Below are 24,619 nucleotides of genomic sequence, written 5' to 3' on the forward strand. Positions count from 1 at the left end.
GGAATTTTCATTTTGGGGATCTCTTTTAGGTGGTGATTGGTAGTTTCTTTCAATGACTTATTTTACCCTGTGGTTCCAGGTTATCAGGACAGATTTCCTTAATAATTCCTTGAAACCTATTATCCAGGCCCCTTTTTGATCATGGCTTTCAAGTAGTCCAATAATTCTTAAATTAGTTTTCCTTGATCTATTTTCCAGGTCAGTTATTTTTGTCAATGAGGTATTTTACATTGTCTTTTATTTTTTCATTTTTTAAAATTTTGTTTGACTGATTCTTGATGTCTCATAATGTCATTAGCTTCCATTTGGTCAGTCTTAATTTTTTTTTTGGTTTTTATTTTTGCAAGACAATGGGGTTAAGTGACTTGCCCAAGGTCACACAGCTAGGTAATTATTAAATGTCTGAGGCGGGATTTGAACTCAGCTCCTCCTGACTCCAGGGCTAGTGCTCTAGCTATGTGCCACCTAGCTGCCCCTGTCAGGAATTTCTACAATTAGTTTTTGTACCTTCTTTTTCATTTGGCCAATGCTGTTTATTAAGAAATCTAAGGAGTTATCTTGAATCAGTTTTTTATATCATTTTCAAGTATTTTCATAATCATTTTTACATAGCACCTATTTATTTTCCCAATTTTTCTTCTACTTCTCTTATTCTCCTCTTCCAAGAGGACCTTTTGAACTTGAGACCAATTCATATTCCCCTTTGAGGCATGATCCTCTTCTGAGTTTGTGTTTTGAGCTTCCCTGTCACCATAGTAGCTTCTTATGATCAGGGCTCTGTTTTGATTTTTGCTCATTTTTTAAGAGTGAGCTCTGCTCCTGGGTTACAGAGGGCACTGTTCCAAACTTCTTGCATTGGAGGGGGTCAGTAGTCTGGTCACTGGCTTTCTGCACCAGGGCCTCTGGGACTGGCAATATGCCCACTGTGCTAGGTCACTTCTGTGGTCCAGTCTAGTAGCACCCTGGGTTCCAGCACTGGCAGATTGCCTGCTGTGATGGGGCAGGAGCCTCACAACTGGCCTGCTGTGCCACTGGCCTGTTGAGCTGGGAACTAGGAGTCTTAGTTGCTAATCTGAGCTGTGGCCAAGAGTATCCTGCTGGCTTGCCTGGATACCACCTGTGTGGTGTCCTTATACCCAAATGAGACAGACCTTTCCTGAAGTCCTTCTCAGTCATCTTGGGCTAGAAAATTGTTTCTTTTCTTCTTTTTTGTGGATTCTGTGGATTTTGTGGATTATGTGGATTTTCAGAATTCTTTAGGGGCTTGATTTAACATTGTCTGAGGGAAATTGGGGAGAGCTCAGGCAACTTCCTAGCTTCGCTCTACCATCTTGGCTCCACCAGAATAAAGTTTGCAATTGCAAAAAATAAAAATACACTAAATAAAAAAGGAAGTCAATAATATTAAAATACAGTTATAAAATATTTTTAAAATAAGCAAGGCCAAATTCCTATGCAGCATTGTAAAAAGTATCTTTTTACTGTAAAGAACTGACCATATAACTACCCATGGTGCTCCCACCCCAAAGCCCTTAGGTGGCTCCCATGGCATACCAAACTACTCAGACTTGTATTCAATCACTTCTCCTAAATCTGGATCCAATTTACCTTTCCAGGTTTATGACATGTTAATATATTCCTCTTTGTTTACCCTTTTGTCCAGCCAAGCAAGATCATTTACATTAATCTGCCTTTTTTCTTTTTGGTCCCCAAGCTAATATTCATTCCTTCCCCCATGCTGAGGATGACCTTTTTTCCACCTGCCAAAAACCTCTTTACTGCTCACTTCATGGGAGCCTTCTCCATGGAACCTCCTCCACAGAAACTCCATTAATTATCTCAGCCATATGTGATCTCTTCCTTTCTAAATCTCTCATACAGTTCCATTTTTATTTTTTCTATTTATGCATGATTGTATAATTTTTAGACTATTTTTGTTTATATATTTTTCTTACCCCTGCTATAAGATTATAAACTCCTGGGAGATTGCTGCTAGGTCCTGTTTTATCTATGAGCTTCAGTGCCTAATATAATGATTTGCATATGAATATATTAAAGTGCCTGTTTTAGAGCTAGGAGGACCTGAGTACAAATGTGATCTCAGATACTTGCTAGCTATGTGACCCTGGACAAGTTCTTAACTCTGTTTGTCTTGGTTATTTATCTATAAAATGATATGGAGAAGAAAATGGCAAACCACTCCAGTATCTCTCTCTGCCAAGAAAACCCCAATAGGGGTCCTGAAGAGTCAGAAACAACTGAAATGACACAACAGCAAAGACATCAACAACAGTAAATATTTGTCCAATGGTGAAGACCAAAAAAGAACTATCTACAAAATCAGATCCTGACTCCTAGTGATCATCTGAATGACTGTGGTCAAGGCGAGTCACTTCTTCCATAAACCTGGCATATTTCTCTAAGGCCAACTTAGAATCTAAATTACTGAAGGTCAAGGATTTTCATTTTTTGCCTTTATATTTCATCACCTAGCCTCTACCTTCTATTCCATTCCCAAAGTGAAGAAGACTTCAAATTCAGCCTCAGATATTTACTAGCTTGCTTGACCCCCTTGATAAGTTGTTCATTTAACCTATTTGCTTCAGTTTTCCCAACTATAAAATGACACCTACTTTGTAGGGTTATTATGAATCTCAAATGAGCTACTATTTGTAGACTGCTTAGCACAGTTACTATCACATAAAAGGAATTTAATAAATTCCCATGAGGCAGCATGGCATAGAGGAATTAGTGTTGAATTTAGAGATATTTTAAGTAGATAAAATTTGGAAATTTTAGCTCTTTAACTTAATACATTTGTGACCTTGAGCAAGTCTCTTAACTAGATTGTCTCATGGTCTCATCTGTTCTAAAGTTATGATTGTATAATTCCTTGGGACTCAGTAAAAATATATACTATATATTCACATAAAAAGTGAAGGATTTGACAAAATAAACTGAGCTCCCTTCCAGTTTTGAATTCTATAATCTAAAATTTTAAATTGAGTTATCTCATAGAAATCCTTAAGGAACTAAATTTAATGAATGATTAGCAATTAGCGATTAGTCTGTCAATTATTAAGCAAAATAGATGCTTCTAAAATGTTGGAAAACTTCCCAAGGAGCTTAAAGATTTACAAAGCTATATTTTTACACTCAATTTGCTCTAGCAAAATCTTTTTTTTTTACAAGCAATGAAAAGACAAACCAGCCCAAATTAGTCGTCTGAATTAATAAGGTTTTACTTGATAGCCAACAGCTTTTCTGCCTCCTACAATTTATTATCTGTATAGCTCAGATCACACAATTATCACCCACTACCTTATTCTATTAATTAACTTCTCCTCCATTTGGCCTACTTCTCCAACTAAGAAAAAAAAAAAACAACAAAACTTGAGGCACCATGCTTAGTATCACTTCGGATATTCCAGAGCAGTACAGTGCTTTTGCATTCAGTAAGAGCTCAAAAAAAATTATTGTTGATTTTTGGGGGTAGGGGGTGAGGAAAACACATTTGTGATTTAATTGGTGTAGAGAATCTCAGGTGAAAAAACTCTCTCAATTAATGCAGATCCAGGCAACTGTTCTGCCACTTTTAGTATTAGAATTTCCTGGGGGCACTAATTTATCCAGAATCATGTGGTATGTGTCTGTGCGCAAGGTGGAGACTTGAACACAGATTGTCCAGAGCCTGAGGCCTATCTTCTAGCTGCTTTGCTCACTAAATTACTCTTATCTCATATCCAACCAACCAAAGTAAAATCTCTCTCTCTCTCTCTCTCTCTCTCTCTCTCTGTCTTTGTCTCTCTGTCTATGTCTCTCTCTGTCTCTGTCTGTCTATCTCTCTGTCTCTCTCTCTCTGTCTCAGTCTCTGACTCTGACACACAGAGACACAGACACACACAAACACACACCCCTGAGAACCAAAGGAAACAAGAGATGGAAAAATATAAGGTGGGTCTAGCTACTGAACATTTATATGGCACTTTAAGGTTTATGAAATGCTTTGCAAATATTATCTCATTTTATCCTCTTTCTGACTTCAAATCTGACCTCAGATATTTACTAGTTATATGACCCTGGGCAAGTCACTTAATCCCCATTTGCCTCAGTTTTCTCATCTGTAAAATGAGGTGGAAAAGAAAATGGAACACTACTGTAGTATCTTTTTCTTTTTTTTCCAGTATATTTTTCAAAAATTAAAAAAAAACCAGATGGGTTCATGAAGAGTCAGGCACAACTGAACAAGTAGGCCCAGTAAAATCATATGGGAAACAAAAACTAAACCCTATCTTTTAGGTTCTACCATTTATGTTCCTAAACCAAGAGACTTAATGTGCTTGTTGTCAGAGAATATGTAATGTCTTTCTTATCTTCTTCCTACTTCTAAAGCACTTCACTTGTGAATGCACTGCCAAAACATGGGTAGCAACTCTAGTTTTTCCAGAATGAAAAATATGATTCCAGTAATGTACTCTTTTTAGCAGAATCATATTACAATAATCATTTAAACTCCTCCCTTGTGGGAGGAAGAGAAGTGTTTTATATTTTTTATACCTTTGTAGCCTTCATTGTACTTAACACAATATCTTAAACAATGTTACTTGATAGTTATTAAGAGATTGAATGAATGATCATTAAAGGATAACCAGACAATTGAAAGAAGCTTAACTGTTAACTGAGACAAATCATATGTACACACAGAGATTGTACTGAGCAAACCAAGACTGAAATTGCAACTCAGCATGTCAAATAATGAAGAACTATATACATCCGGCTAAAATTGGGGAAAGAAATTATAAGCAAGTATTCTGAGAGCCATTGTCTTGTTCCTGAAATGTGCACAGAATTAATATATTTATGATCTGAGCCCCTTCAGACAAAGAAGATATCCATTTCTGAAACAATTTTGAGAGCTACCTTGAACATTTCCTTTTTTTATGGTTAAAGAAACAGATCTAGAGAGGTTACTTGACTTGCCAAACACCCAATTAAATGATGAGAGATCCTGGGACTTGAGTTGAAATCTCCTGACTCTCTCCACCATACCTGATTAAAGAGAGCTTCCCCCCTCCCAGTAAGAAGGGGTTTGTGGATAGTACACTCAGCACTTGAAATACTCAAGTACAGCAGTGTCTATCAAATAACTGACCAAATTCTTCTGCCATTCCTCTCTATTTGAAAACAAATATTACTAAGAGTTGGATGGTTCATGGAAGAGTATGTGATCACTTACAGTAGGTTAAGTATACCGTTACCTTTATTGATGTAAAGCAGCTTTGAGGATGCCAGGAAATGGGAATGTTACCCTGAACGATTGCTCTCCTGGGACCGATTTCACACCAAGGATGGCCCTTTGGAAATAAAAGGTGTAGTGTAGGACTGGAGAAAGTTAGGTCAAAATAATTTTTTAAAATAAATATTTTTTGAAAGTGATTTTACAAAAACACCTGGAAAACTTTTTTTTTTTTTGTCGGGAGGAGCTTTCCAACCTTCCAAGGCTTCTTGAAGCCTTAACAAACAACACTTTGAGCTCTAGTCTCCTGGTGAAGAAGGAACAAAGTGAATGAAGCAAGGAGTACTTCTAAAACAAGGTGGATATGAGCCCAAGACTTCTCAGAGCCCCACAGCTGGTTTCATAGACAAAAGTTCTGCAAGTCCAACTTGGAATTCTATTTTTTCATGCTTAGTTTTTTTTTCCCTTTGGGAGTTGGTATCTCTACCTTTCAATGTGAAAAACTCAGTTGTTGAAAAACTTCTGGGTGTGTTGATTTTTTTCTCTTCTCCAAAGGCATCAAATGAATACAAATGAGGGGGAAGGGAGAAAATTGGTGACAAAGAAGCTCCAAATGTCAGCATTTTAAATTGCAACAGATTTCAACAAGGAATTCCTTCTCCTCCTGCCTCCTTTTAAGAAAGACCATGGAAAAAGGTTGCAGCCAAATGTAGTGCAAGGCATAAGTCTGTAAGAGAGCAATCTCAGCTTGGGAAGGTGTATCTAAGGCAGAACTGTGACCAGCTGTCTGTCCTATAAAGTACCAAAACATTATATCAGTGCTAATGGATAGGAAATAGAATCATAGCTTTGAGAGTTAAACCTAGCAATCAATCAGTCCAAGGACATGGCCAGTAATCTGGCTGCTTGTAATAGTCCCTTTCTGTAGGCCCCCAAACCCCAAGTTCTATTGTACAGTTTTTGTTTAGATCCAATAAGACATTGTGGCAAACCAGAAAGAATACTAAACTTGTTTAAATTTCATTGACTTTCATAGCTTTAGCTATTATATCTATTCAAAAAGCTTATACAAATACTTCTCAAATCTATGTCTCCATCCCCTTTCAGGAACATCAGGTTTGGAGCCAAAGATGTAGCTCTGCTCTTTACTATCTATGTGACCTTAATCAAGTCACTTAATGTTACTAGGAAAACTTGGTTTTCCCAACTCTAAAAATGAAGAAGCTGGATGAGATGATATTTAAGGATCCTCAGGCTCTAGATCTATGAGTACTATAACAAATGATTGGAAAGATTTCATAATAGTTGTAGTGCAAACAGATGAAACACAAAAGCAAAAAGAACATTTGAGTTTGAGTTCAACAATGATAATAGGGCCAATCAATCAACAAACACTGAGTAACAGACACTGGGAATACAAAGAATATGTTTATAAATGTATTTGTACATACAAATCTATACATATTCCTATAAACACATAAATTTATGTATTCATACTTATATACACATACACATACTAGTTGGAACCAGTGCCTTTATATTCTAACAATCATTATCACCTAATAATAGGAAGAGACCACCAAAAAATAAGCTTTAAGAAAGTCATATTTGTGTGAACTGTTTGATTTTGAATATTTTTTGAAATTAAAATGTAGCTGAACCAGCAATCCGCAGTCCTCAACAATGAGAGAAAGCAAGGCAAATCCCTTGAATTTTAGGATTGTCTAACAACTGCTGGAGAAACTATTCCAATTTTGTTTATTTTAATTTGGAATTTGAGAGACCAACCACAATTTTGCCACAAGGATTTTGTGGTGATTCTTTGGTGCAAGCCACTGGAAGAAACCCTTGAAAGGACAATGCTAAATTCTCCCTGGGAGCTCAGAGACATTTCTGGAATTGGGAATATGTACAAATATGCCAGTTATGCCCTCATTTAATTAGGTGAGGATAGGCAGTAGTGCTGCATGTGTTTAAAAAGTTTCTACTTTTACATCCAGCCATGAGCCCTGAACTGTCATTCTCATTCTCTGTGTTTCTGTCTGTTTTCCTTTCTTCCACAGCCCCAGCAGCAACAAATATTGTTTGCATATAGGAAGAAATAGAGCGCATGAACTGAGCCTAGTGGAGTTTTTGGTTCACGGCTTTCCCTCAACAGGAGGCCAGAATCAAACCCCAACAATAACAGCCCCCAGTGTCTCTACAGAGCATAAGAAGATAGCGGCAGCCACAGTTCTTCTATATAATGGGGCATGGTCAGACAGGTTCAGCTGTGCTGTTAGTAGTTGATGCTGGTTGAGTGGACAGCAGGCACAGATGTGAGCTCCAACAGGGCTGGGCAGGGGACAATGGTGCAGATGTAGCCCAACCTCCCCTCCCCCTCATTAGATAGCAGTTCAGCTCCTAGCAGTAGTAAAAGAGGGAGCCCTGGCAAGTACAGTATAAAAGGAAGACCAATGTAGTTCATCATTTACTGTCATAAAAAATTGGTCTCTCAATTTTTTCTACTACAAAACATCATACAGTTTCACCTCCTAGGGTAGAGTTTGGGATATCGAGGTGGAATTGTTGGGAAAGGATTTGCTTTATGGCAATGGGGGAAGGTGAAATTTTCTTTTTTTTTCATGATTTATTTACTTTCACATTACTCCAATAATCTTGCTGTGAAAAATAAACATAAATGCACTTCCCCCTAAAAAGTTAGAGAGACTTCAAGAGAAATAAAGTAAGAGAAAAAATATTCTTTAATCTATGTGCAGATGCCATCAGCTGTCTCTGGGATGGGTTGCATTCTTTATGCTAAATCCATCAGAGAAGTTGCTTCAGTATTCTTTTTCTCACAGTTGCTATTTCTCTCCATTCTGTTCCTCCCCACTTCCATTTACACTGCTCTCTCTCTCTCATTCTCTCTCCTTTCACCCTGTGTATCTGACTATCCTCTCCCAGGATCTCTTTTTTCCTATCATCTAGACCTTCCCCCTCCTCTTCCCCTGTCTCCTTTCTCCTCTCCCTTTCCTCTCATTTTTTTCTCTAGGGCAAGCTAGATTCCTATTACCTATTGAATGCATATTTCCTGTCTGAGCCATTTCCAATGAGAATGAAGGCTCACTCACTCCCCCTCACCTTCCCCTACTTCTACTCCATTGCAAAAGTTTTTTCTTTTCCCTTTACATAAAATATCTTAGCCCATTCTTCCTTTCCTTTCCCTTTCTCCCAGTACATTCCTTTTTCACCCATTTACTCCATCTTTATATTATACCATTACATTCAACTTCCTCCTGTTCCTTGTCTATATATGCTCCTTCTAATTGCTCTAATAAATGAGAAGGTTCATATGAGTTATCAGTATCATCTTCCCATACAGGAATACAAGCAGTTCAACATCATTAATTCGCTCATAATTTGCCCATCCTGTCCACCCTCTCTAAGTTTCACCTGAGCCCTGTTTGAAGATCAAACTTTCTGTTCAGCTCTAGTCAGTTCAAAAGGAAAGTTTGAATGTCTCCTATTTAATTTCCATCTTTTCCCCTGAAATAGGGTGTTTGGTTTTCTGGGTAGTTCTTGGTTGTAATCCAAGCTCTTTTACCTTCCAGAATATCATATTCTAGGCCCTATGAGCCCTTAATATATACATATATATATATATATATATATGGGAGTTCTGGGAGTTTTTTTGGGGGGTCTCTCCCCATTCTCCTACCATCTGTGAGCTGAGCAGTCTGAAAGCAGCTGCTAGGTGGCTCCAAAGGTCCTGCTCACTCTGGTGTGGCAGAGTTCTTTGGCTAACCTTCCAAACCATCCTCAGCAATCCCTGGGCTGAGAGGTCTGGAAATTGCTCCTATTGCCACAGACCCAGGTGATCCTAGAGACCAGGCACCCTCAGGCTATTACTAGAAGGTTGGAACTGGTTTGCTGAAGCAAGGCTATGACCCCAGGCTGCTCTTGCCAACCCCAGTGCTGGTGGAATAGATCTTATCTGAGAATCTACCAAGTTGTCTTGGGCTGGAAATTTGTTTAACCCAGTCTTTCTGTCAGTTCTGCCCCTCTAGAATTTGGTTAGAGTCATTTTAAGGCATTTAGAGTTTTTTTGAGAAGAACTTCTGGGAATTCCTGCCTCCTGCTTCATCTTGACTCTACTCCTGAGGTGAAATTTTCTAACTAATCCTTGGGGAAAAAGGGGAGCAGTTATCCCGAAGATTCTCCTCCCTTACAAGAAGGTCACGACAAGTGGTCCAAGAAATACTAATTGGGTGGATGGAGTATTGATATAAGACAGTTTTCTCTGATCTTTTATGAGAATCAATGTCAACATCTTTGCTGAAACCCTGATACTCCTCATGCTGCTCTTGCTTATGGTCACCTTTTTTACATTGAGAGACTCCTTATGAACTACAAAGAACTGATATCATCCACATAGAAGAGATTATTTAGACCTAGACTCTCCCAGATTCTGTTATTCCTTCAGGGGAAATATCATAATTGTTCCTTTTGTTTTTTATATTTTTATTTGAATTTTTCTCACCTTCCTTCAAAGCTGTCTATATCAGAATTCTCAAATAACAGAGGTTAGGATTGACCAATAATAACCCTAAAGTTATTTAAAGTGGTGGAAGATCCTCTGTGAGGCCTTAAGGACCTACCAACAAGGAAGAGGTTATAGGAACAATATCTTAATCCTTCCCTCCATACAAGTTAGCCTAATTTTTTAAACAGGATTTGAGACCTTCCTCAAGATTGCTGACACCATGTTTTACATGATTGTACAAGCATAACCGTATCAGCGAGGAAAGATGGAAGGGAGGGGAAAATGGAATTTGGAACTCAAACTTTAAAAAGATGTTTAAAAATTTGTTTTAACATGCAATGGGCAAAAATAAAATATTATTTTTCAAAAATTGCTGCTGACACTAACTCTTTATCACCTGAGTACAAAATCCTAAGGAGGACCAAGGACATTCTGATGGATTGGTAGCTGACAGATCATGATGGATGATTCAGGAAAGGAACCTTCACGCAGCTAAATCAATTCAGAGAGTCCTCGGTGTCTATACTTATTGAATATCTTTTCCTGCAATACCTAAGTAAATCTTTTGACTATTGAATGACTTGCAAGTGTCCCATTTTTTTTCTAATAGCTAACCAAAAGTACTAAGGGTCTGGCATGAGTCAGGTCCAGTTCAGAACAAAACCATGGTGCTTATGAAGAGGGTGTGAGACAGAAACACTGTGTGTCTGTGTGTGTGTGTGTGTGTGTGTGTGTGTGTGTGTGTGTGTGTGTGTGTGAAAAAGAAAGAGAGAGACAGACAAAGAGACAGAGAGAGAGCGAGACAGACAGACTCACATTTAGGTAATGTAATGAGGAGTGGTCAGAGAGAAAAAAAGAGAACCAAGAGATCAGTGTCATGAAAACCCAGAGAGGAGAAAGTGGTTAACAGTGATAAATGCTGCAGGATGATTATGAAGGATCAAGGTTAAACTGCAAGGGATCTCGGAGGTCATCAGCTCCATTTTTCTTATTTTCTAGATGAGTAAACTGAGGCCCAGAGAGAAGTAACTTGTCCAAGGATATACAGGCAGTCTATCTCTCTAACTTTTTAAATAATAAGCCTATGCCCAGAATGCTAGGTAACTTATTTGTGGAAGTTCGGTCACTTAGCTGCAAAGTCAAAAGTAAAACCCCCATCTATTGACCACCAGTCTGGTATTGTTTCTACTGTCCTTCACTGTACAGAACTGGGGGTGGGGGCTAGGTTCTCCATGCCCTTTATCCTGACTAAGGTGATTAATTGGAAATACACACTCTGGTTCTGAATTTTACAGGTCATTTAACAGATACTTTGTAGATTTCTTTACACAGGCCTGATTAATAGCTATTGTTTCTGACTTGGCAGCCCCCATACTTTTTTGCCCTGACTTTGCTATAAAAAATAATAATCATGACCCACCAGGCCCCAGATCTTTCAGAAAGGTTACAGTGACCTATTCATAGCCCCACAGCTCTACCAAATTAGGAATTTTACAACCTAAATTCTTGAGAATAAATTATAAGGCAACAAAGATTAAGAACTGAACTTGGAGTCAAGATTTGGGTTCAAATTGTGCCTCTGACTCTTACCAGATATGTAATCTTGGGGAGATAACTTGACCCTTCAGTGTTTCAGTCAACTCCCTATGATGTATCTACAGTCATCCTCAATTCCAGAATTTCCCTCATCTCCCACACATCCAAATAGTTGCCAAGCCTTGTCAACTCTACCACTGTAATATTTCTTGGCTCTGCCCCTTTCTTCTACTCACACATTCATTTATGTGGTAGAGGCCTTCATTGTCTACTCTCCTAATTTAACCTCATTTCAGTCTTTCCCCTTGTCTTTTCTTTCCTCCACACTGAAATACTTGTGATCTTATCAAACTAGTATTTCCCCTGGACAATGCAGACTGCAACCCAGCCAAGTCTGCTACCCCAGTGTGATTCTCATCCTCTTCAACCTAAAAGATTTGCCAAAGTGGGTTCACCCCATTGCCCTGGGGGTCTTCCTTGCTTTCTTCTAACATTATAAAAGTACCAGTGGAATACTCTGACTTTCAAGTCTTCATTTTCCTACATGATCAGCCCATCTTCCCTTCCTATCCTTTCAATGTCTTGCTGACATATTTTATACCTATCATTTTTTGGAGCTCCTCACTGATTATTTGTTACAATCTGATCATCCTTATGATATATCTCTCCATTCCACTCTATGGTATTCATTTCTTAGTTCTTCAGAGGAAGTAGTGTTCCATGTTTTTCAGTCACAGAATAATACCAGTAAAATACTAAAATTGAAAAGACACTACTTTTATTTCATGGGAATCTTGATGTTAGTAAAAACCCTTTGTAAATTAATTGAAGTATTCCAGGCTATTCTCTTCCTCTAATTTAACTCTAGGCCCAACTCTCTATCCACTTGTTTATTGTCTGATACATACATATACTATGTGGGACATGCATATATGATATAACACATATTGTATATAAATATATACACATATGGACATACCCTAAACAAAGATCCATACAAATATATGTAAATATTCTTTGTCCACTCTGTCTTTTCTATGTGTCTAGGCAGGCCAGGTTCCTTAGGAAGATTACAGATTTTTTCTAGGAGGTTCTGCAATGTTCTGGAACTTGATGCAATCAGCACATCAAAGATATTGCATTTTCTCCAGAGGGAATCCCTCTTCAAAGAAGAAAGGAAAGGGGATAAGTATTTTTATAGTGTCTATTTTATTCCAGGCCCTTTGCTAAGTATATACAATTATTATCTCATTTGAACCTCGCAACAGCCCTGGAAGGTAGGTACTGTTCTTGTCCCTAATTTACATCTGAGCAAATCAAGGCAAACAGTGATTTTTTTTAAGTAACTATAGCTAGTAAGTATCTGAGTCTGGATTTGAACTCAGGTCTTCCTCACTTTAGGCATAGATTTCTTGTTCCATGCCTCACCTGCTGTTGTTATTGAGTTGGGCCATTTCTATTGATATGTCTTTCAAGGAATCTTGGATGATCTTGAGGTTTGGATGGGAAACAACTTGTTATAAAAGAGCCTGGAAGGTGTCCTCCAGGCAGAGCCTCAAACCCTAAAGCATAAATCTAAGGCAAACAAACAGTTTTTGTGTTCTTAATTTGTATAAATCTGCATAGAGAGAAACAAAGTTATACCAAACAGTTTGCCTTCAAGGGATTTACAAGCTAGTAGGGGGATTAAACAGAGATAAGAAACACTGCTTAAGCCAACCATTTTCTTCTATTAATTCTGCTGAAATAACCAGATATTAAATTGGTGCATTAAATGTAATCTAGCGGAATAATTTTCCCCCAACTCTGATTTCATTGTTATAAATCAATTGTTCTCAAACCCAACTCTGATTTCATTGTTATAAATCAATTGTTCTCAAACTAAGTCTCAGAACCCCTTTTTACTCTTAAAATTGAGGAACCCCAAAACTTTTGTTTATGTGGGTTATATTGATCAATATATATGATATTAGAAATTAAAACATCATAGCATTATTATAAAAAGAGTTTACATTTTATGAACCCCTTTCCTTCTCCCTGCTCACCCCAAAGAGTGTTATGGATCACACTTAGAGAATTGCTAATGTGGAGAACTCCCAATGAGGGAATTTTCTCTATAGGTGCAGATCACCTACTGTAGCCATTAAATCATCTTAGAAAGTTACCTAGGGCACCAGGAAGTTAAGTGACTTGCTCAGGGACATGCAACTAGAATATATAGGCTGAACTTGAACCCCAGGTCCTGAGAATGAGACCAACTTTTACAATATAAAATCAAGCCTCTTACTGTTACATTTTTTTGCATGTAATTAGATACTTCCAAAGTGATTTAAAGCAATTTATCCTCTTAATTAAATTCTCTTCTTGAATCTTATTTACATCATCATTTGCAATAGTAAGCCCCTTTTGTTTTTCTCCAGTGAATATATAAAATAAATCTATAACTTGACTAATAAGTAGGGGCCCTTGACCTGAGGTCCATAAACTTTATTTTTTAAAATATTTTGACAATTGAATTTTAGTATGTTTTTCTTTGTAATCTAATTTATTTTATTGTATGCATCTACAATTTTTATTCTTAGAAGGGGGGGGTTGGGTAGGGTGTTGCTCAAAGAAGCATTACCAGATTGACAAAGGGATCCATGATACAAAAATGGCCAGAAAATAAGGGAGATGGTTAGACCTTTGAGATCCCTTCCAGATCTGTTTCTATTTTGGGGGTTTGTCTTCTCAAAGTGCAAATTCCTTAAGACCAGGAACTATATGTCATACTTTTTTTGCATCCCTCTTAGACCTTGAAATAATTCAATACACACAGTAGATACTCAATAAATGGTTGTTGAACAAGAGTGCACCCACATTTGGCTATGATGCTTTTTTTTCTTATCTTGAATGTATTAGAACATGACTGTCTATTTTATACTTTGTGAGAGAAGAGGGAGACTGAAAGAAATTCAAAAAACATTGAAAACCAGAGGATGCAAAAAGAGGAACAATAACTCGCATTGTTCTTCTGTTGTGAAGGAAGCCTCCCTGGAGGGTGTGGAGGGACTGATGGGGCCTCAGATCCTAGAGCAGGCTCAGATCATGGCTCCCAGCTGCTGTTATCTGTAAAAAGCAGTCCTCAAAAGACATAGAAGGAACTCAACATAGACCATGCTCTGTATCCCTGTAGGTCTCCCAAATAACATGACTTGTCAACATCATTTTTTCAAGGAATATTTGCTTTCAATTTATTTTTCACTTTCTTTTACAGCTCCCCAAAATTATCCTTTTTCCTTGCTCTTCTTAAATGATCCCTTTCTTTTGGTTTTCAGGGAATGAAGTCCCAAGACAACCCTCATGATCCTCACCACGAGGCATCTTCAAAAACAATTGTTGGTCCAAATAGTCAGGGGGAACTAAGAAAACAAACGACTTCTGAAGAATTCCACTGCTGTCTCTCATTGCCTCTATCACAAACAAGTCTCTTGGAATTTCATTCTATTATCTGGTGAGAAAGCAACCCCTTCCCATCTAGTGTTGTGATTGCTCTTTTTAGGTGAAATGTAATGAGAACAGAATCAGGTGTCACTTGTGGTCTGGGATGGCTGTTTTCTGCCATTTCATTGTTGTATGAGGGTATGTGTGGGCAACTAGGTGGTACAGTAGAAAGAGCATGTCTAGAGTAAGGAAGACTTATCTTCCTGAATTCAAATCTGACCTCAGACACATATGTGATCCTGGGCAAGTCACTTAACCTTGTTGGCCTCTGTTTTTTCATCTGTAAAAATGAGCTAGAAGAGGAAATGGCAAACTACTCCAGGATCTCTGGCAACAAAACCCCAAATGGGGTCACAGAGTCACACAAGACTGAAAAAATGACTCAACAACAACAGAAAAAATGAGATGTCTGATGTCTGTGTGGGTTATATGTGTCCACATGAATTTATCTAGATGTGGCTTGCAAAGAGGTATGATTATATATCTCTAGAGCATCCTCAATTCTCCCTTCTCCAAGGAAGAAACTTATCCCTGTCAGAAAAACAGGAGGATAGAATCAAAGGCTGCCTATTTTCTTCTCATTAGAGCCTAGAATTATATTACGTAGCCCCCATAACTATTATTAGTATAAGGAAAATAAATTTTAGGTTTGAACTGAGCTCAAGATCACTGTTCCTTGATGGAAAAGGAGTAAGCCAAGTTTTATATCTAAGACTTGACTTATCAATTATACAAAGAATACACAAAGCAAATAGGAAATGATTCCAATTATCCATTTTGATAGCAAATAGAAATATACTAGGCAATGGAGACTAAATGAGCTTTCCCTTTGGTGCTGTGAGAAAGAAAGACAGATAGACAGATATACAGAGACAGAGAGACAGATCTCACCAAGGGGAAATTCCCCAAAATTTCTACCATGGTAATCTGAGGGGTTAGGGACATGATTGAGGCACTGATTTCTCTACATTCTTACTTCTTCCTAGAGTCTTTCTCTCTCTTCAGGCCCCTGAAGAAAATCTAGAGAAAAGGACACATTTGGAATTAAAATAATGGAGAAACAAAATATGTTAATAAAAATAAGAGAGAACTTCTCTCTCAAAGCTGGAAGCCAGGCAACCTGGATCTCTCTTCTTCCAAGCTTCTGACAAATTTTATACCCTCATTCAGGTAAGGAGAATTGTGTAATAAATCTTGACCAATGATTTTGCCTTTGAGCCTTTTCCTCTTCTTGTTCAATTTTTTTTAAGTTGTATTAGATTTTTGTGAATTTGGGTTTTCCTTGGCAAAGTTACTGGAGATGTTTGCCACCCTCATTTACCAATGAAGAAACTGAGGCAATCAGGGTTGCCAAGCTCATAAATGTCTGAGGACTGATTTGAACTCAGGAAGATGAGTTTTCCTGACTCCAGGTCTGGTACTCTTTCCATTTTGGTTATGGCTATCTGAAAGTTGATGGATAGCTGCACAGACTAGGGTTGAGACTGGCTATCTTCCAGGGAAAGAGGATGCATTAGAGACCCTTACAGTGCATTATCTACTATACAACATGTTCATCAAGAAAGTTTTTTTATGTATACCCTTTGACCCAGAGATCCTGCTACCAGACAGCAATCCCAAGAAGGTCAAACAAAAATAGAAGGAAAAGTCCCATCTGCACCAAAATATTCAAAGCAGCATGTTTTGTGGTAACAAAGAATTAGAAACAACATATTTGGGGAATGGCTAAGCCAATTGTGGCACAAGAATGTTACAGAGTATTACCACACTATAAGAAATAATGAATAGGAAGCATTTAGGAAAGCTTGGGAAGACCTAGGATTATAGACAAAGAACTGAACAGAATTTGTTCAGTCCAATCCCCTTAAATTATAGGACCAAAGAGGTTACAAAGAAAGTATTAAATCTCACTGAGTTCTCTCACTCCATTATATCATGTTGCCTCCTTTATGAACTGATGCAGAAGGAGGTGATGAAAGGAAAACAATGTATACAATGAATGCAAATAAATGGAAAGAAGAAAAAAAGGAAACAGAATTTTTCATATTTACAATGATCCAATCTGCCTAGAAAAGAGCTGAGAAAATCTACCTTTCTTGCTCATTTACAAAAGTGGGCAATTGGATAGAATATTGCATATACTGTCTAGCATAATAATCTGAGTTTTTCCTATTCTTTTTCTAAATAAAGGATAACTCACTGGGTAGAGAAAAGGACATATTTGGAAATTAAAATAAAGAAGAAACAAAATATGTCAATAAAAAGATATTTTTCTCACAGAAGCAAAACTCTGTCTGGTCTGAAGTCCCTTGTTTCTTTTCTCAATATGGTCTATTTTGAGGAATCAGGTTTATATTCCCCAACTGTAATTCCCAACTGATGCTATAATCTCTATTTATAGAGCATGCCAATTACAAAAAAACAGTAGCAAAAGCATTTAAAGCATAAGATCAATTTAAATAACAATATGGCATCAAATAGAGGAATTTTTCTCTACAGCTATACACTAAGGGGCTATACACTATATGGTCCAGAGGCATTATAGCTTAATCATTATAATAATTGTTCAGCAAAGTCGTTTTATAATTTCTATATAGTGACAAAAACTTAGGATTCATTCAGTACAGTCTGCCTCAAGGATCTTGGGGTGGCTGGAGAATAATTGAAATCTCAAGGAAGGCTAAAAGCTTCTCACCTTGGCAGTGAGATCATTAGTATTCTACAGGCAATATTGGGTTGCTGGGAATATCAGGACATTTTCACTACATTTACCTACACTTTTACTTTTTCTGTAGCCTATAGTCTTCTTATCTCTGATTGACCCTCTATGGGCTCTTCTAGCAGCTCCATTTATTAAAAAAAATCTTCCTTATAGAAATAACTCTACTAATCAGAAACCTTGTCTAGTGAAGCGCCTACCCCTTCTGTAGCAAACCATATAGCCTTCTGGGAAAGGCATGGAAATTTTCTCCAATGAGTTAAGATCCCAGTCATAAAGGGAAATTAAGTTCTGGGATTTTTCCATTTCTATTATTGCTGGAAGGTTAATATAATTTTTAAGGTAGGTAGAAGACAATTATGGATCATGGCTGGATGATGAGAGTTGCTATTGTTTATGTGGGGATTTTTTTGAGTGGCACAGTGAAAAGAATGCTAGACCTGGAGTTAGGAAGACCAGCGTCCAATTCTAGCCTTAGACACTTGGCTGTCTATTCCTGAGCAAGACACTTAACCTTTGTCTGCCTCAGTTTCCTCAATTATAAAAAAAAAGGTAATTATAGCACCTACCTCACAGGGTTGTTGTGAAGATCAAATGAAATATTTATAAAGCATTTACCCAGTACCCAACAGATAATAGGCACAGTGGGAATTGTTTATTTCTTCCCCTTCTTCATCCCTTTTGAGATATGGCATTACTTACCTATGACAGCAATGGAAGATATACATACATAAATCTGCCAATATGGAAATTTAAATTTTAATTTCTCTCAACCCTTTTATTGTTACTTAGTTACTTTAGTTGTGTCTGACTCTGTGACCCCTTTTGGGTTTTTTTGGAAAAAAATAATGGAGTGGTTTGCCATCTGAAGTCAATAGGGGACTTATTGTTTGTGGTCAAGAGGAAAGAACCAGAATCAACTGGATGTAGCTAAAAAAGCTGATTTAAATTTAACATTAAAATTTTATAACAATTATAGGTATTTGTATAACAGTGGTGAGATCTCTGGTACTGGAAGCATTTAAGAAGGCTATTTTATTTAAGAAGTCGAAGTCTAAGAGCTGTTAGGTAAAGCAGTGGATAGGGTGGCCAGGCTTGGACTCAGTAAGATCTAAGTTAAAATTCAACCTCAGATACATATTAGCTGTATGACCCTGGACAAGTCATTAACTCTGCTTTGGTTCCTCATTCATAAAATGAGCTGGAGAAGGAAATGTCAAACTATTCCAATCTCTTTGCCAAGAAAACTCCAAAGGGGGTCATGAAGAGTTAGACATGACTAAATAATAAGAAGTCTCTTCTGTCAGGAAAACTATTGATTGAAGAAGCTGGACTAAATAACCTGCTAGATCTCATCCAAGATTCTATAATTTTAAGTATTCTGTATATTTGTTCATACATGCAAGATCTGGTATGGTTATGGACTGAGGCATAAGGACTCTTCTCAAAAGTAGGGCTAATTTGAAGCTAGGCCAGCCATCAAGGGTTTAGCTGTGATACAGTTGGGTAAAGTTCAGACTAACCCTTAAGAAAGGTGGACAGATTTATCTACCCTAGAGTAACACAAGAAAGGTTGTCAGAATATCAAAATATCCATATGTTCACATACTTGTTATTGAGTTATTTCTGTCATGTCTGACTCTTTGTGACCCATTTGGGTTTTTCTTAGTCAAGATACTGGAATGGTTTGCCTTTCTTTCTCCAACTCATTTTATTTTATTTTTTTAATTTATTTTTTATTCTCATTTTGTACAAATGTTTTTTTACATTAATAAAATATTCTTGTTTACAAGTAAACAAAATACCCCTCCCCCCATGAATGTAGATAGACTTGCTTGGGTGAAAAAAGTAAAGGGGAGAGAAAAAAAATTAAAATTAAAAAAATAATAGTAATAATTGTAGGTATGGCCAGGTGGCACAATGGACGAAGCACCAGCCCTAGAGCCACGAGCACCCAAGTCCATATCCAGCCTTGTAAACCCAATAATCACCCAGCCATGTGACATACAAGCCACCCGATCCCCACTGCCCTGCAAAAACCAAAAAGAAGAAAAAAACAAAAGACCCAAAATAAAATAAAATAGTAATAATAGTAGGGGTGGCTGGGTGGCAGACAGAGCATTGGCCCTTGAGCCAGGAGCACCTGGGTCCGAATCCGGCCCCAGACACCCAAAGATCACCCTGCTATGTGGCCCCAGGCAGGCCATCCAGCCCCACCTGCCCTGCACCCTCCCCCAAATAATAATAACAAAAAATGTGCTTCAGTCTTTGTTCCAACACCAACAACTCTGTCATGGGTGGATCACATTTTTTATGATAAGTCCATCACAAAAGTTACTTCCATATTTTTCCAATGTTGCCATTGCTGATCGCAACTCCCTCCTTTCTTATTTCTCCACTACCATGTACTATATTTTCTCTCTCCTTTCACTCTGACTCTGCTGTAGGGTCACTGAGTGGTGCAGCAGACAGATCCCTGGTCCTGGGGACAAGAAGCCCTGAGCCCCCATACCACCCCTTAGGCCCAGAATCCACCTGGCCCTATGGTCCTGGGCAGGCCTTCCAATCCCAGCCCTTGCAAGAAGTAAAAAAGAAAATGTGTTATATCTGACCATTCTCCCCCCATGGTCCATCCTCTCCTCCTTTATTCACATCCCCACCCCTTCCCCCTGCTCCCCCCCCTCCTTCTTACTCCAGATGGCTATACCCCATTGAGTATATTTGCTGTTTCCTCTCCTAGCCCATCTCTGATGAGAGCAAAGGTTCCCTCATTCCCCCTTGCCTCCCCCCCTTCCATATCATTGCAATAGCTCATTGTAATAAAAAAATCTTATTATGTGAAATATCTTGGACTATTCCCCCCTCTCCTTTTTCTTTCTCCCATTACATTTCCCTTTTTTCTATTGACTCCATTTTTACACCATATTTTATCTTTGAATTCAGCTTTCTCCTGTCCTATTAACTGAGATGGTTCATATGAATATTGTCAGTGTCATTTTTCTATACATGCAGTTCATCCTCATTCAGTCCCTCATATTGCCCCTCTCTCCTCCAATCTCCATGCTTCACCTGAGTCCTGTACCTGAAGATCAAACCTTCTGTTCAGCTCTGGCCATTCCAAAAGGAACATTTGAAATTCCCCTGGTTCATTGAAAGTCCATCTTTTTCCCTGGAAGAGGACATTCAGCCTTCCTGGGTAGTTCATTCTCGGCTGCATTCTAAGCTCTTTTGCCTTCCTGTATATTGTATTCCAAGCCCTACAAGCTTCCAATGTAGTTGCTGCTAAGTCCTGTGTGATCCTGACTGAAGCTCCATGATATTTGAACTGTGTCCTTCTGGCTGCTTATAATATTTTCTCTTTGACTTGGGAGTTCTGGAACTTGGCTATAATATTCCTGGGGGTTGTTTTTTTGGGATCTCTTTCTCGGGGGGGAGGGGGGATCGGTGGATTCTCTCCATTTCTATTTTGCCCTCTGCTTCTAGGATATCAGGGCAGTTTTCCTGTAGTAATTCTTTGAAAATGATGTCAAGGCTCTTTTCCTGATCATGACTTTCAGGTATTCCAATAATTTTTAAATTATCTTTCCTAAGTCTGTTTTCCATATCAGTTGTTTTTTCAATGAGATATTTCACATTTTCTTCTAATTTTTCATTTTTTTAGTTTTGAAGTATTGATTCCTGATTTCTGGTAAATTCATCAATCTCCCTGAATTCTATTCTTTGTCTGAAGGATTTGTTCTCCTCAGAGAGTTTTCTTATCTCTTTTCCAATCTGGACAATTTTGCTTTTTAAAGCATTCTTCTCCTCAATAACTTTTTGAACTGTTTTATCCATTTGACCTAAGCTGGTTTTTAGCATGCTATTTTCTTTAGCATTTTTTTTATTTCCTTGACTAGGCTGCTGACTTAATTTTCATGTTTTTCCTGCATCTCTCTCCTTTCTTTTCCCAGTTTTTCTTCCAACTCCCTCATTTGATTTTCAAAGTCTTTTTTGAGCTCTGTCATAGCCTAAGCCCAATTTCTATTTTTCTTGGAGTCTTTACATGCAGGAGCTTGTGCTTCCTCATCTTCAGACTGAGTATTTTGATCCTTCTTGGGCTCATTTGCAAAATATTTCTCAATGGTCTTCTTTCTGAGCTTGCTCATTTTCCCAGCCTAAGCCTGGTTTTGGGGTGCTTCCTGAGCTTTTGGAACACTCCCACAAGGGTCTCAGTGTGTGAAGCTCTGTCCTCCCTCCTGGTCTGTGAATGACCATAAGCGCCCCCCTCTGCCACGGGGCCGAAGTGGGGGGCCCCTGATGTTCTACAGGGGGTCCTAGACTGCAATCAGGATCTGAATGTGTTCAGAGCCCCAGAGTCCTGTTCCAGAGGCAGAGGACAGAGCTAGCAGTTTCTCTTCACTCCCCTCCCTCAGCTCAATGGGCTCATGCCCTGGGGGCTCCTGCTTACCAGCTCCCCTGCTTCTGTTTCCTGGTCTGGGCTGCAGAAAAACCAAGCTGCTCCCTGTGTGCCGTGAGGACTGGGCTCCATGTGCTCGCTCTGGCAGAGGTCCCCCGCTGTTCCCCCACTTTGTGCCGGTCCTCCCTGGGGTGCAGCTCAGGATACTCCCCCACTGCTGTGAGCCACGGCTCCCAGCGCCCTGGTGCTGCCTCCAGGAAGCTGAAGTTCTTTCGCTCTGGCGGGCTGCCCCTCCGACCTGGGAAGCAGAGCCTTTCTGCTCTTTTCCAGGTTACCTTGAGTAGGAGAACTGCCTCACTGGGTCCCTTTGTGGGTTCTGTCTCTCAAAAGTTTAGTTAGAGTCCTTAGCTTATGAGTTTTTATCAGAGAGCTCCTAAGACTCGATCCATTCATGTCGCCATCTTGGCTCCACCCCCGTGCCCTCCAACTCATTTTATAGATGAGACAATTGATGCAAAAATTTGGACTCAGGTCTACCTGACTCCAGGCCTGGTACTCTGTCCACTGTGCAACTAGATGCCTCACATATACTGGACCCCACATCCAATGAGCTTGATTTCAATTCCTGGAAAACTTTTAGGACATATTACAAAAGGGTTGGATTATAAACATCTACAAATAAAGGCATTAGTCACTAAGAGTCCAATGGATTTATCACCTATTGGTGATCATGTAGACAAATTTGCAGCAACACTTTTTGAGGAGGCTAAGAATCAGAAACAGTGACTCAATTGGAGAATGAATAACTAGGCAGTTATGATATAGGAATGTGATATAATACTAATACATTGTAAGAAATGGTGAAGGGAATGGTTTTAGAAAAAAAAACCTGGAAAATTACATCGATTGACAGATGAAAATTTAATAAACAGATCCAGGAGAACAATTTATTTGAACAATGACAATATTGTAAAGACAAGCAACTGTGAAATGCTTAGGAAACACTGATCAATATAATGACTACTACACTTCCAGAACACTCAGGATGAAACATGCTGCCCAGAATGTAGATGAAGACACTTTTTTTTTTAGACATAACTAATATGGAAATTTGTTTTGCTTGGCCATACATGGTTGCAATGGGTTCTGTTTTTCTTGCTCTCAGTAGGAGGGTAGGGTGAAAGGGATAGAAAGGGATAGATTTGGGGTTAAAAATGAAATAAAACTGAATTTTTAAAACTCATGAACAAGTCATACCACACTAATTTCATTTTCTTTTTTTTAAATTTAATATTTATTCTCATTTTGTACAATTAATGTTATTTTTACATTAGTAAAATATTCTTGTTTAAGAGTAAATGAGATACCCCCCTCCCCCCATAAATATAGACTTGCTTCAGCAATAAAGGGGAGAGAAAAAAAATTAAAATAAAAAAATAATAGTAATAATTGTAGGTATGGCCAGGTGGCGCAATGAACGGAGCACCAGCCCTGGAACCACGAGCACCAGAGCCCACATCCAGCCCCGTACACCCAACAATCACCCAGCCGTGTGACATGCAAGCCACCTGATCCCCACTGCCCTGCAGAAACAAAAAAAAAGAAATAAAAAGACCCAAAATAAAATAAAATAGTAATAATAGTAGGGGTGGCTGGGTGGTGGACAGAGCATTGGCCCTTGAGCCAGGAGCACCCAGGTCCCAATCTGGTCTCAGACACCCAAGGATCACCCTGCTATGCGGCCCCAGGCAGGCCACCCAGTCCCATTTGCCCTGCACCCCCCCAAAAAAATAATAATAATATTAAAAAATGTGCTTCAGTCTTTGTTCTAACACCAATAACTCTGTTGTGCGTGGATCACATTCTTTATGATTAGTCCATGGCAAAAGTTACTTCCATATTTTTCCAATGTGCCATTGCTGATCGCAACTCAGTCCTTTGGTATTTCTCCACTACCATGTACTATATTTTCTCTCTCCTTTCACTCTGACTCTGCTGTAGGGTAGTTGAGTGGCGCAGCAGACAGATCCCTGGCCCTGGGGCCAAGAAGCCCCCAGTCCCCATACCACCCCTTAGGCCCAGAACCCACCTGGCCCTGTGGTCCTGGACAGGCCATCCAATCCCAGCCCCTTGCAATAAATAAAAAAGAAAATGTGTTATATCTGAACACTCTCCCCGCCATGGTCCATCCTCTCCTCCATCACTCACATCCCCTCTCCTTACTCCAAATACCTATACCCCACTGAGTATATATGCTGTTTCCTCTCCTAGCTACCTCTGATGAGAGCGAAGTTTCCCTCATTCTCCCTTGCCTTCCCCCCTTCCATATCATTGCAATAACTCATTATAATAAAGAAAAGTCTTATTATATGAAATATCTTGGCCTATTCCCCCTCTCCTTTTTCTTTCTCCCATTACATTTCCCTTTTTTTCTATTAACTACATTTTTACACCATATTTTATCTTCGAATTCAGCTTTCTCCTGTGCTTCAACTATAAAAGCTCCCTCTACCTGTTCTATTAGCTGAGAAGGTTCATATGATTATTATCAGTGTCATTTTTCTATACAGGAATACATGCTGTTCATCGTCACTAAGTCCCTCATATTTTCCCCCTCTCCTCCACTCTCTATGCTTCACCTGAGTCCTGTATCTGAAGATCAAACCTTCTGTTCAGCTCTGGCCATTCCAAAAGGAACATTTGAAATTCCCCTGCTTCATTGAA

At 38.7% G+C, this 24,619-nt stretch overlaps 1 long non-coding RNA gene across 1 annotated transcript in view; it reads left to right on the forward strand.

Moving 5' to 3' along the window:
- LOC141520048 (uncharacterized) overlaps nt 1-15,858 on the forward strand; it is a 48,401-nt gene extending 32,543 nt beyond the window's left edge. Inside the window, exons 2-3 of the long non-coding RNA XR_012477528.1 lie at nt 14,615-14,790; nt 15,767-15,858. This is a non-coding gene — a long non-coding RNA (uncharacterized LOC141520048). The remainder of the gene's footprint in view (nt 1-14,614; nt 14,791-15,766) is intronic.
- Nucleotides 15,859-24,619: the final 8,761 nt, after the last annotated feature.

Source organism: Macrotis lagotis, chromosome 4, assembly GCF_037893015.1.
Source record: "Macrotis lagotis isolate mMagLag1 chromosome 4, bilby.v1.9.chrom.fasta, whole genome shotgun sequence".
In the NCBI taxonomy this organism is placed as follows: domain Eukaryota; kingdom Metazoa; phylum Chordata; class Mammalia; order Peramelemorphia; family Peramelidae; genus Macrotis; species Macrotis lagotis.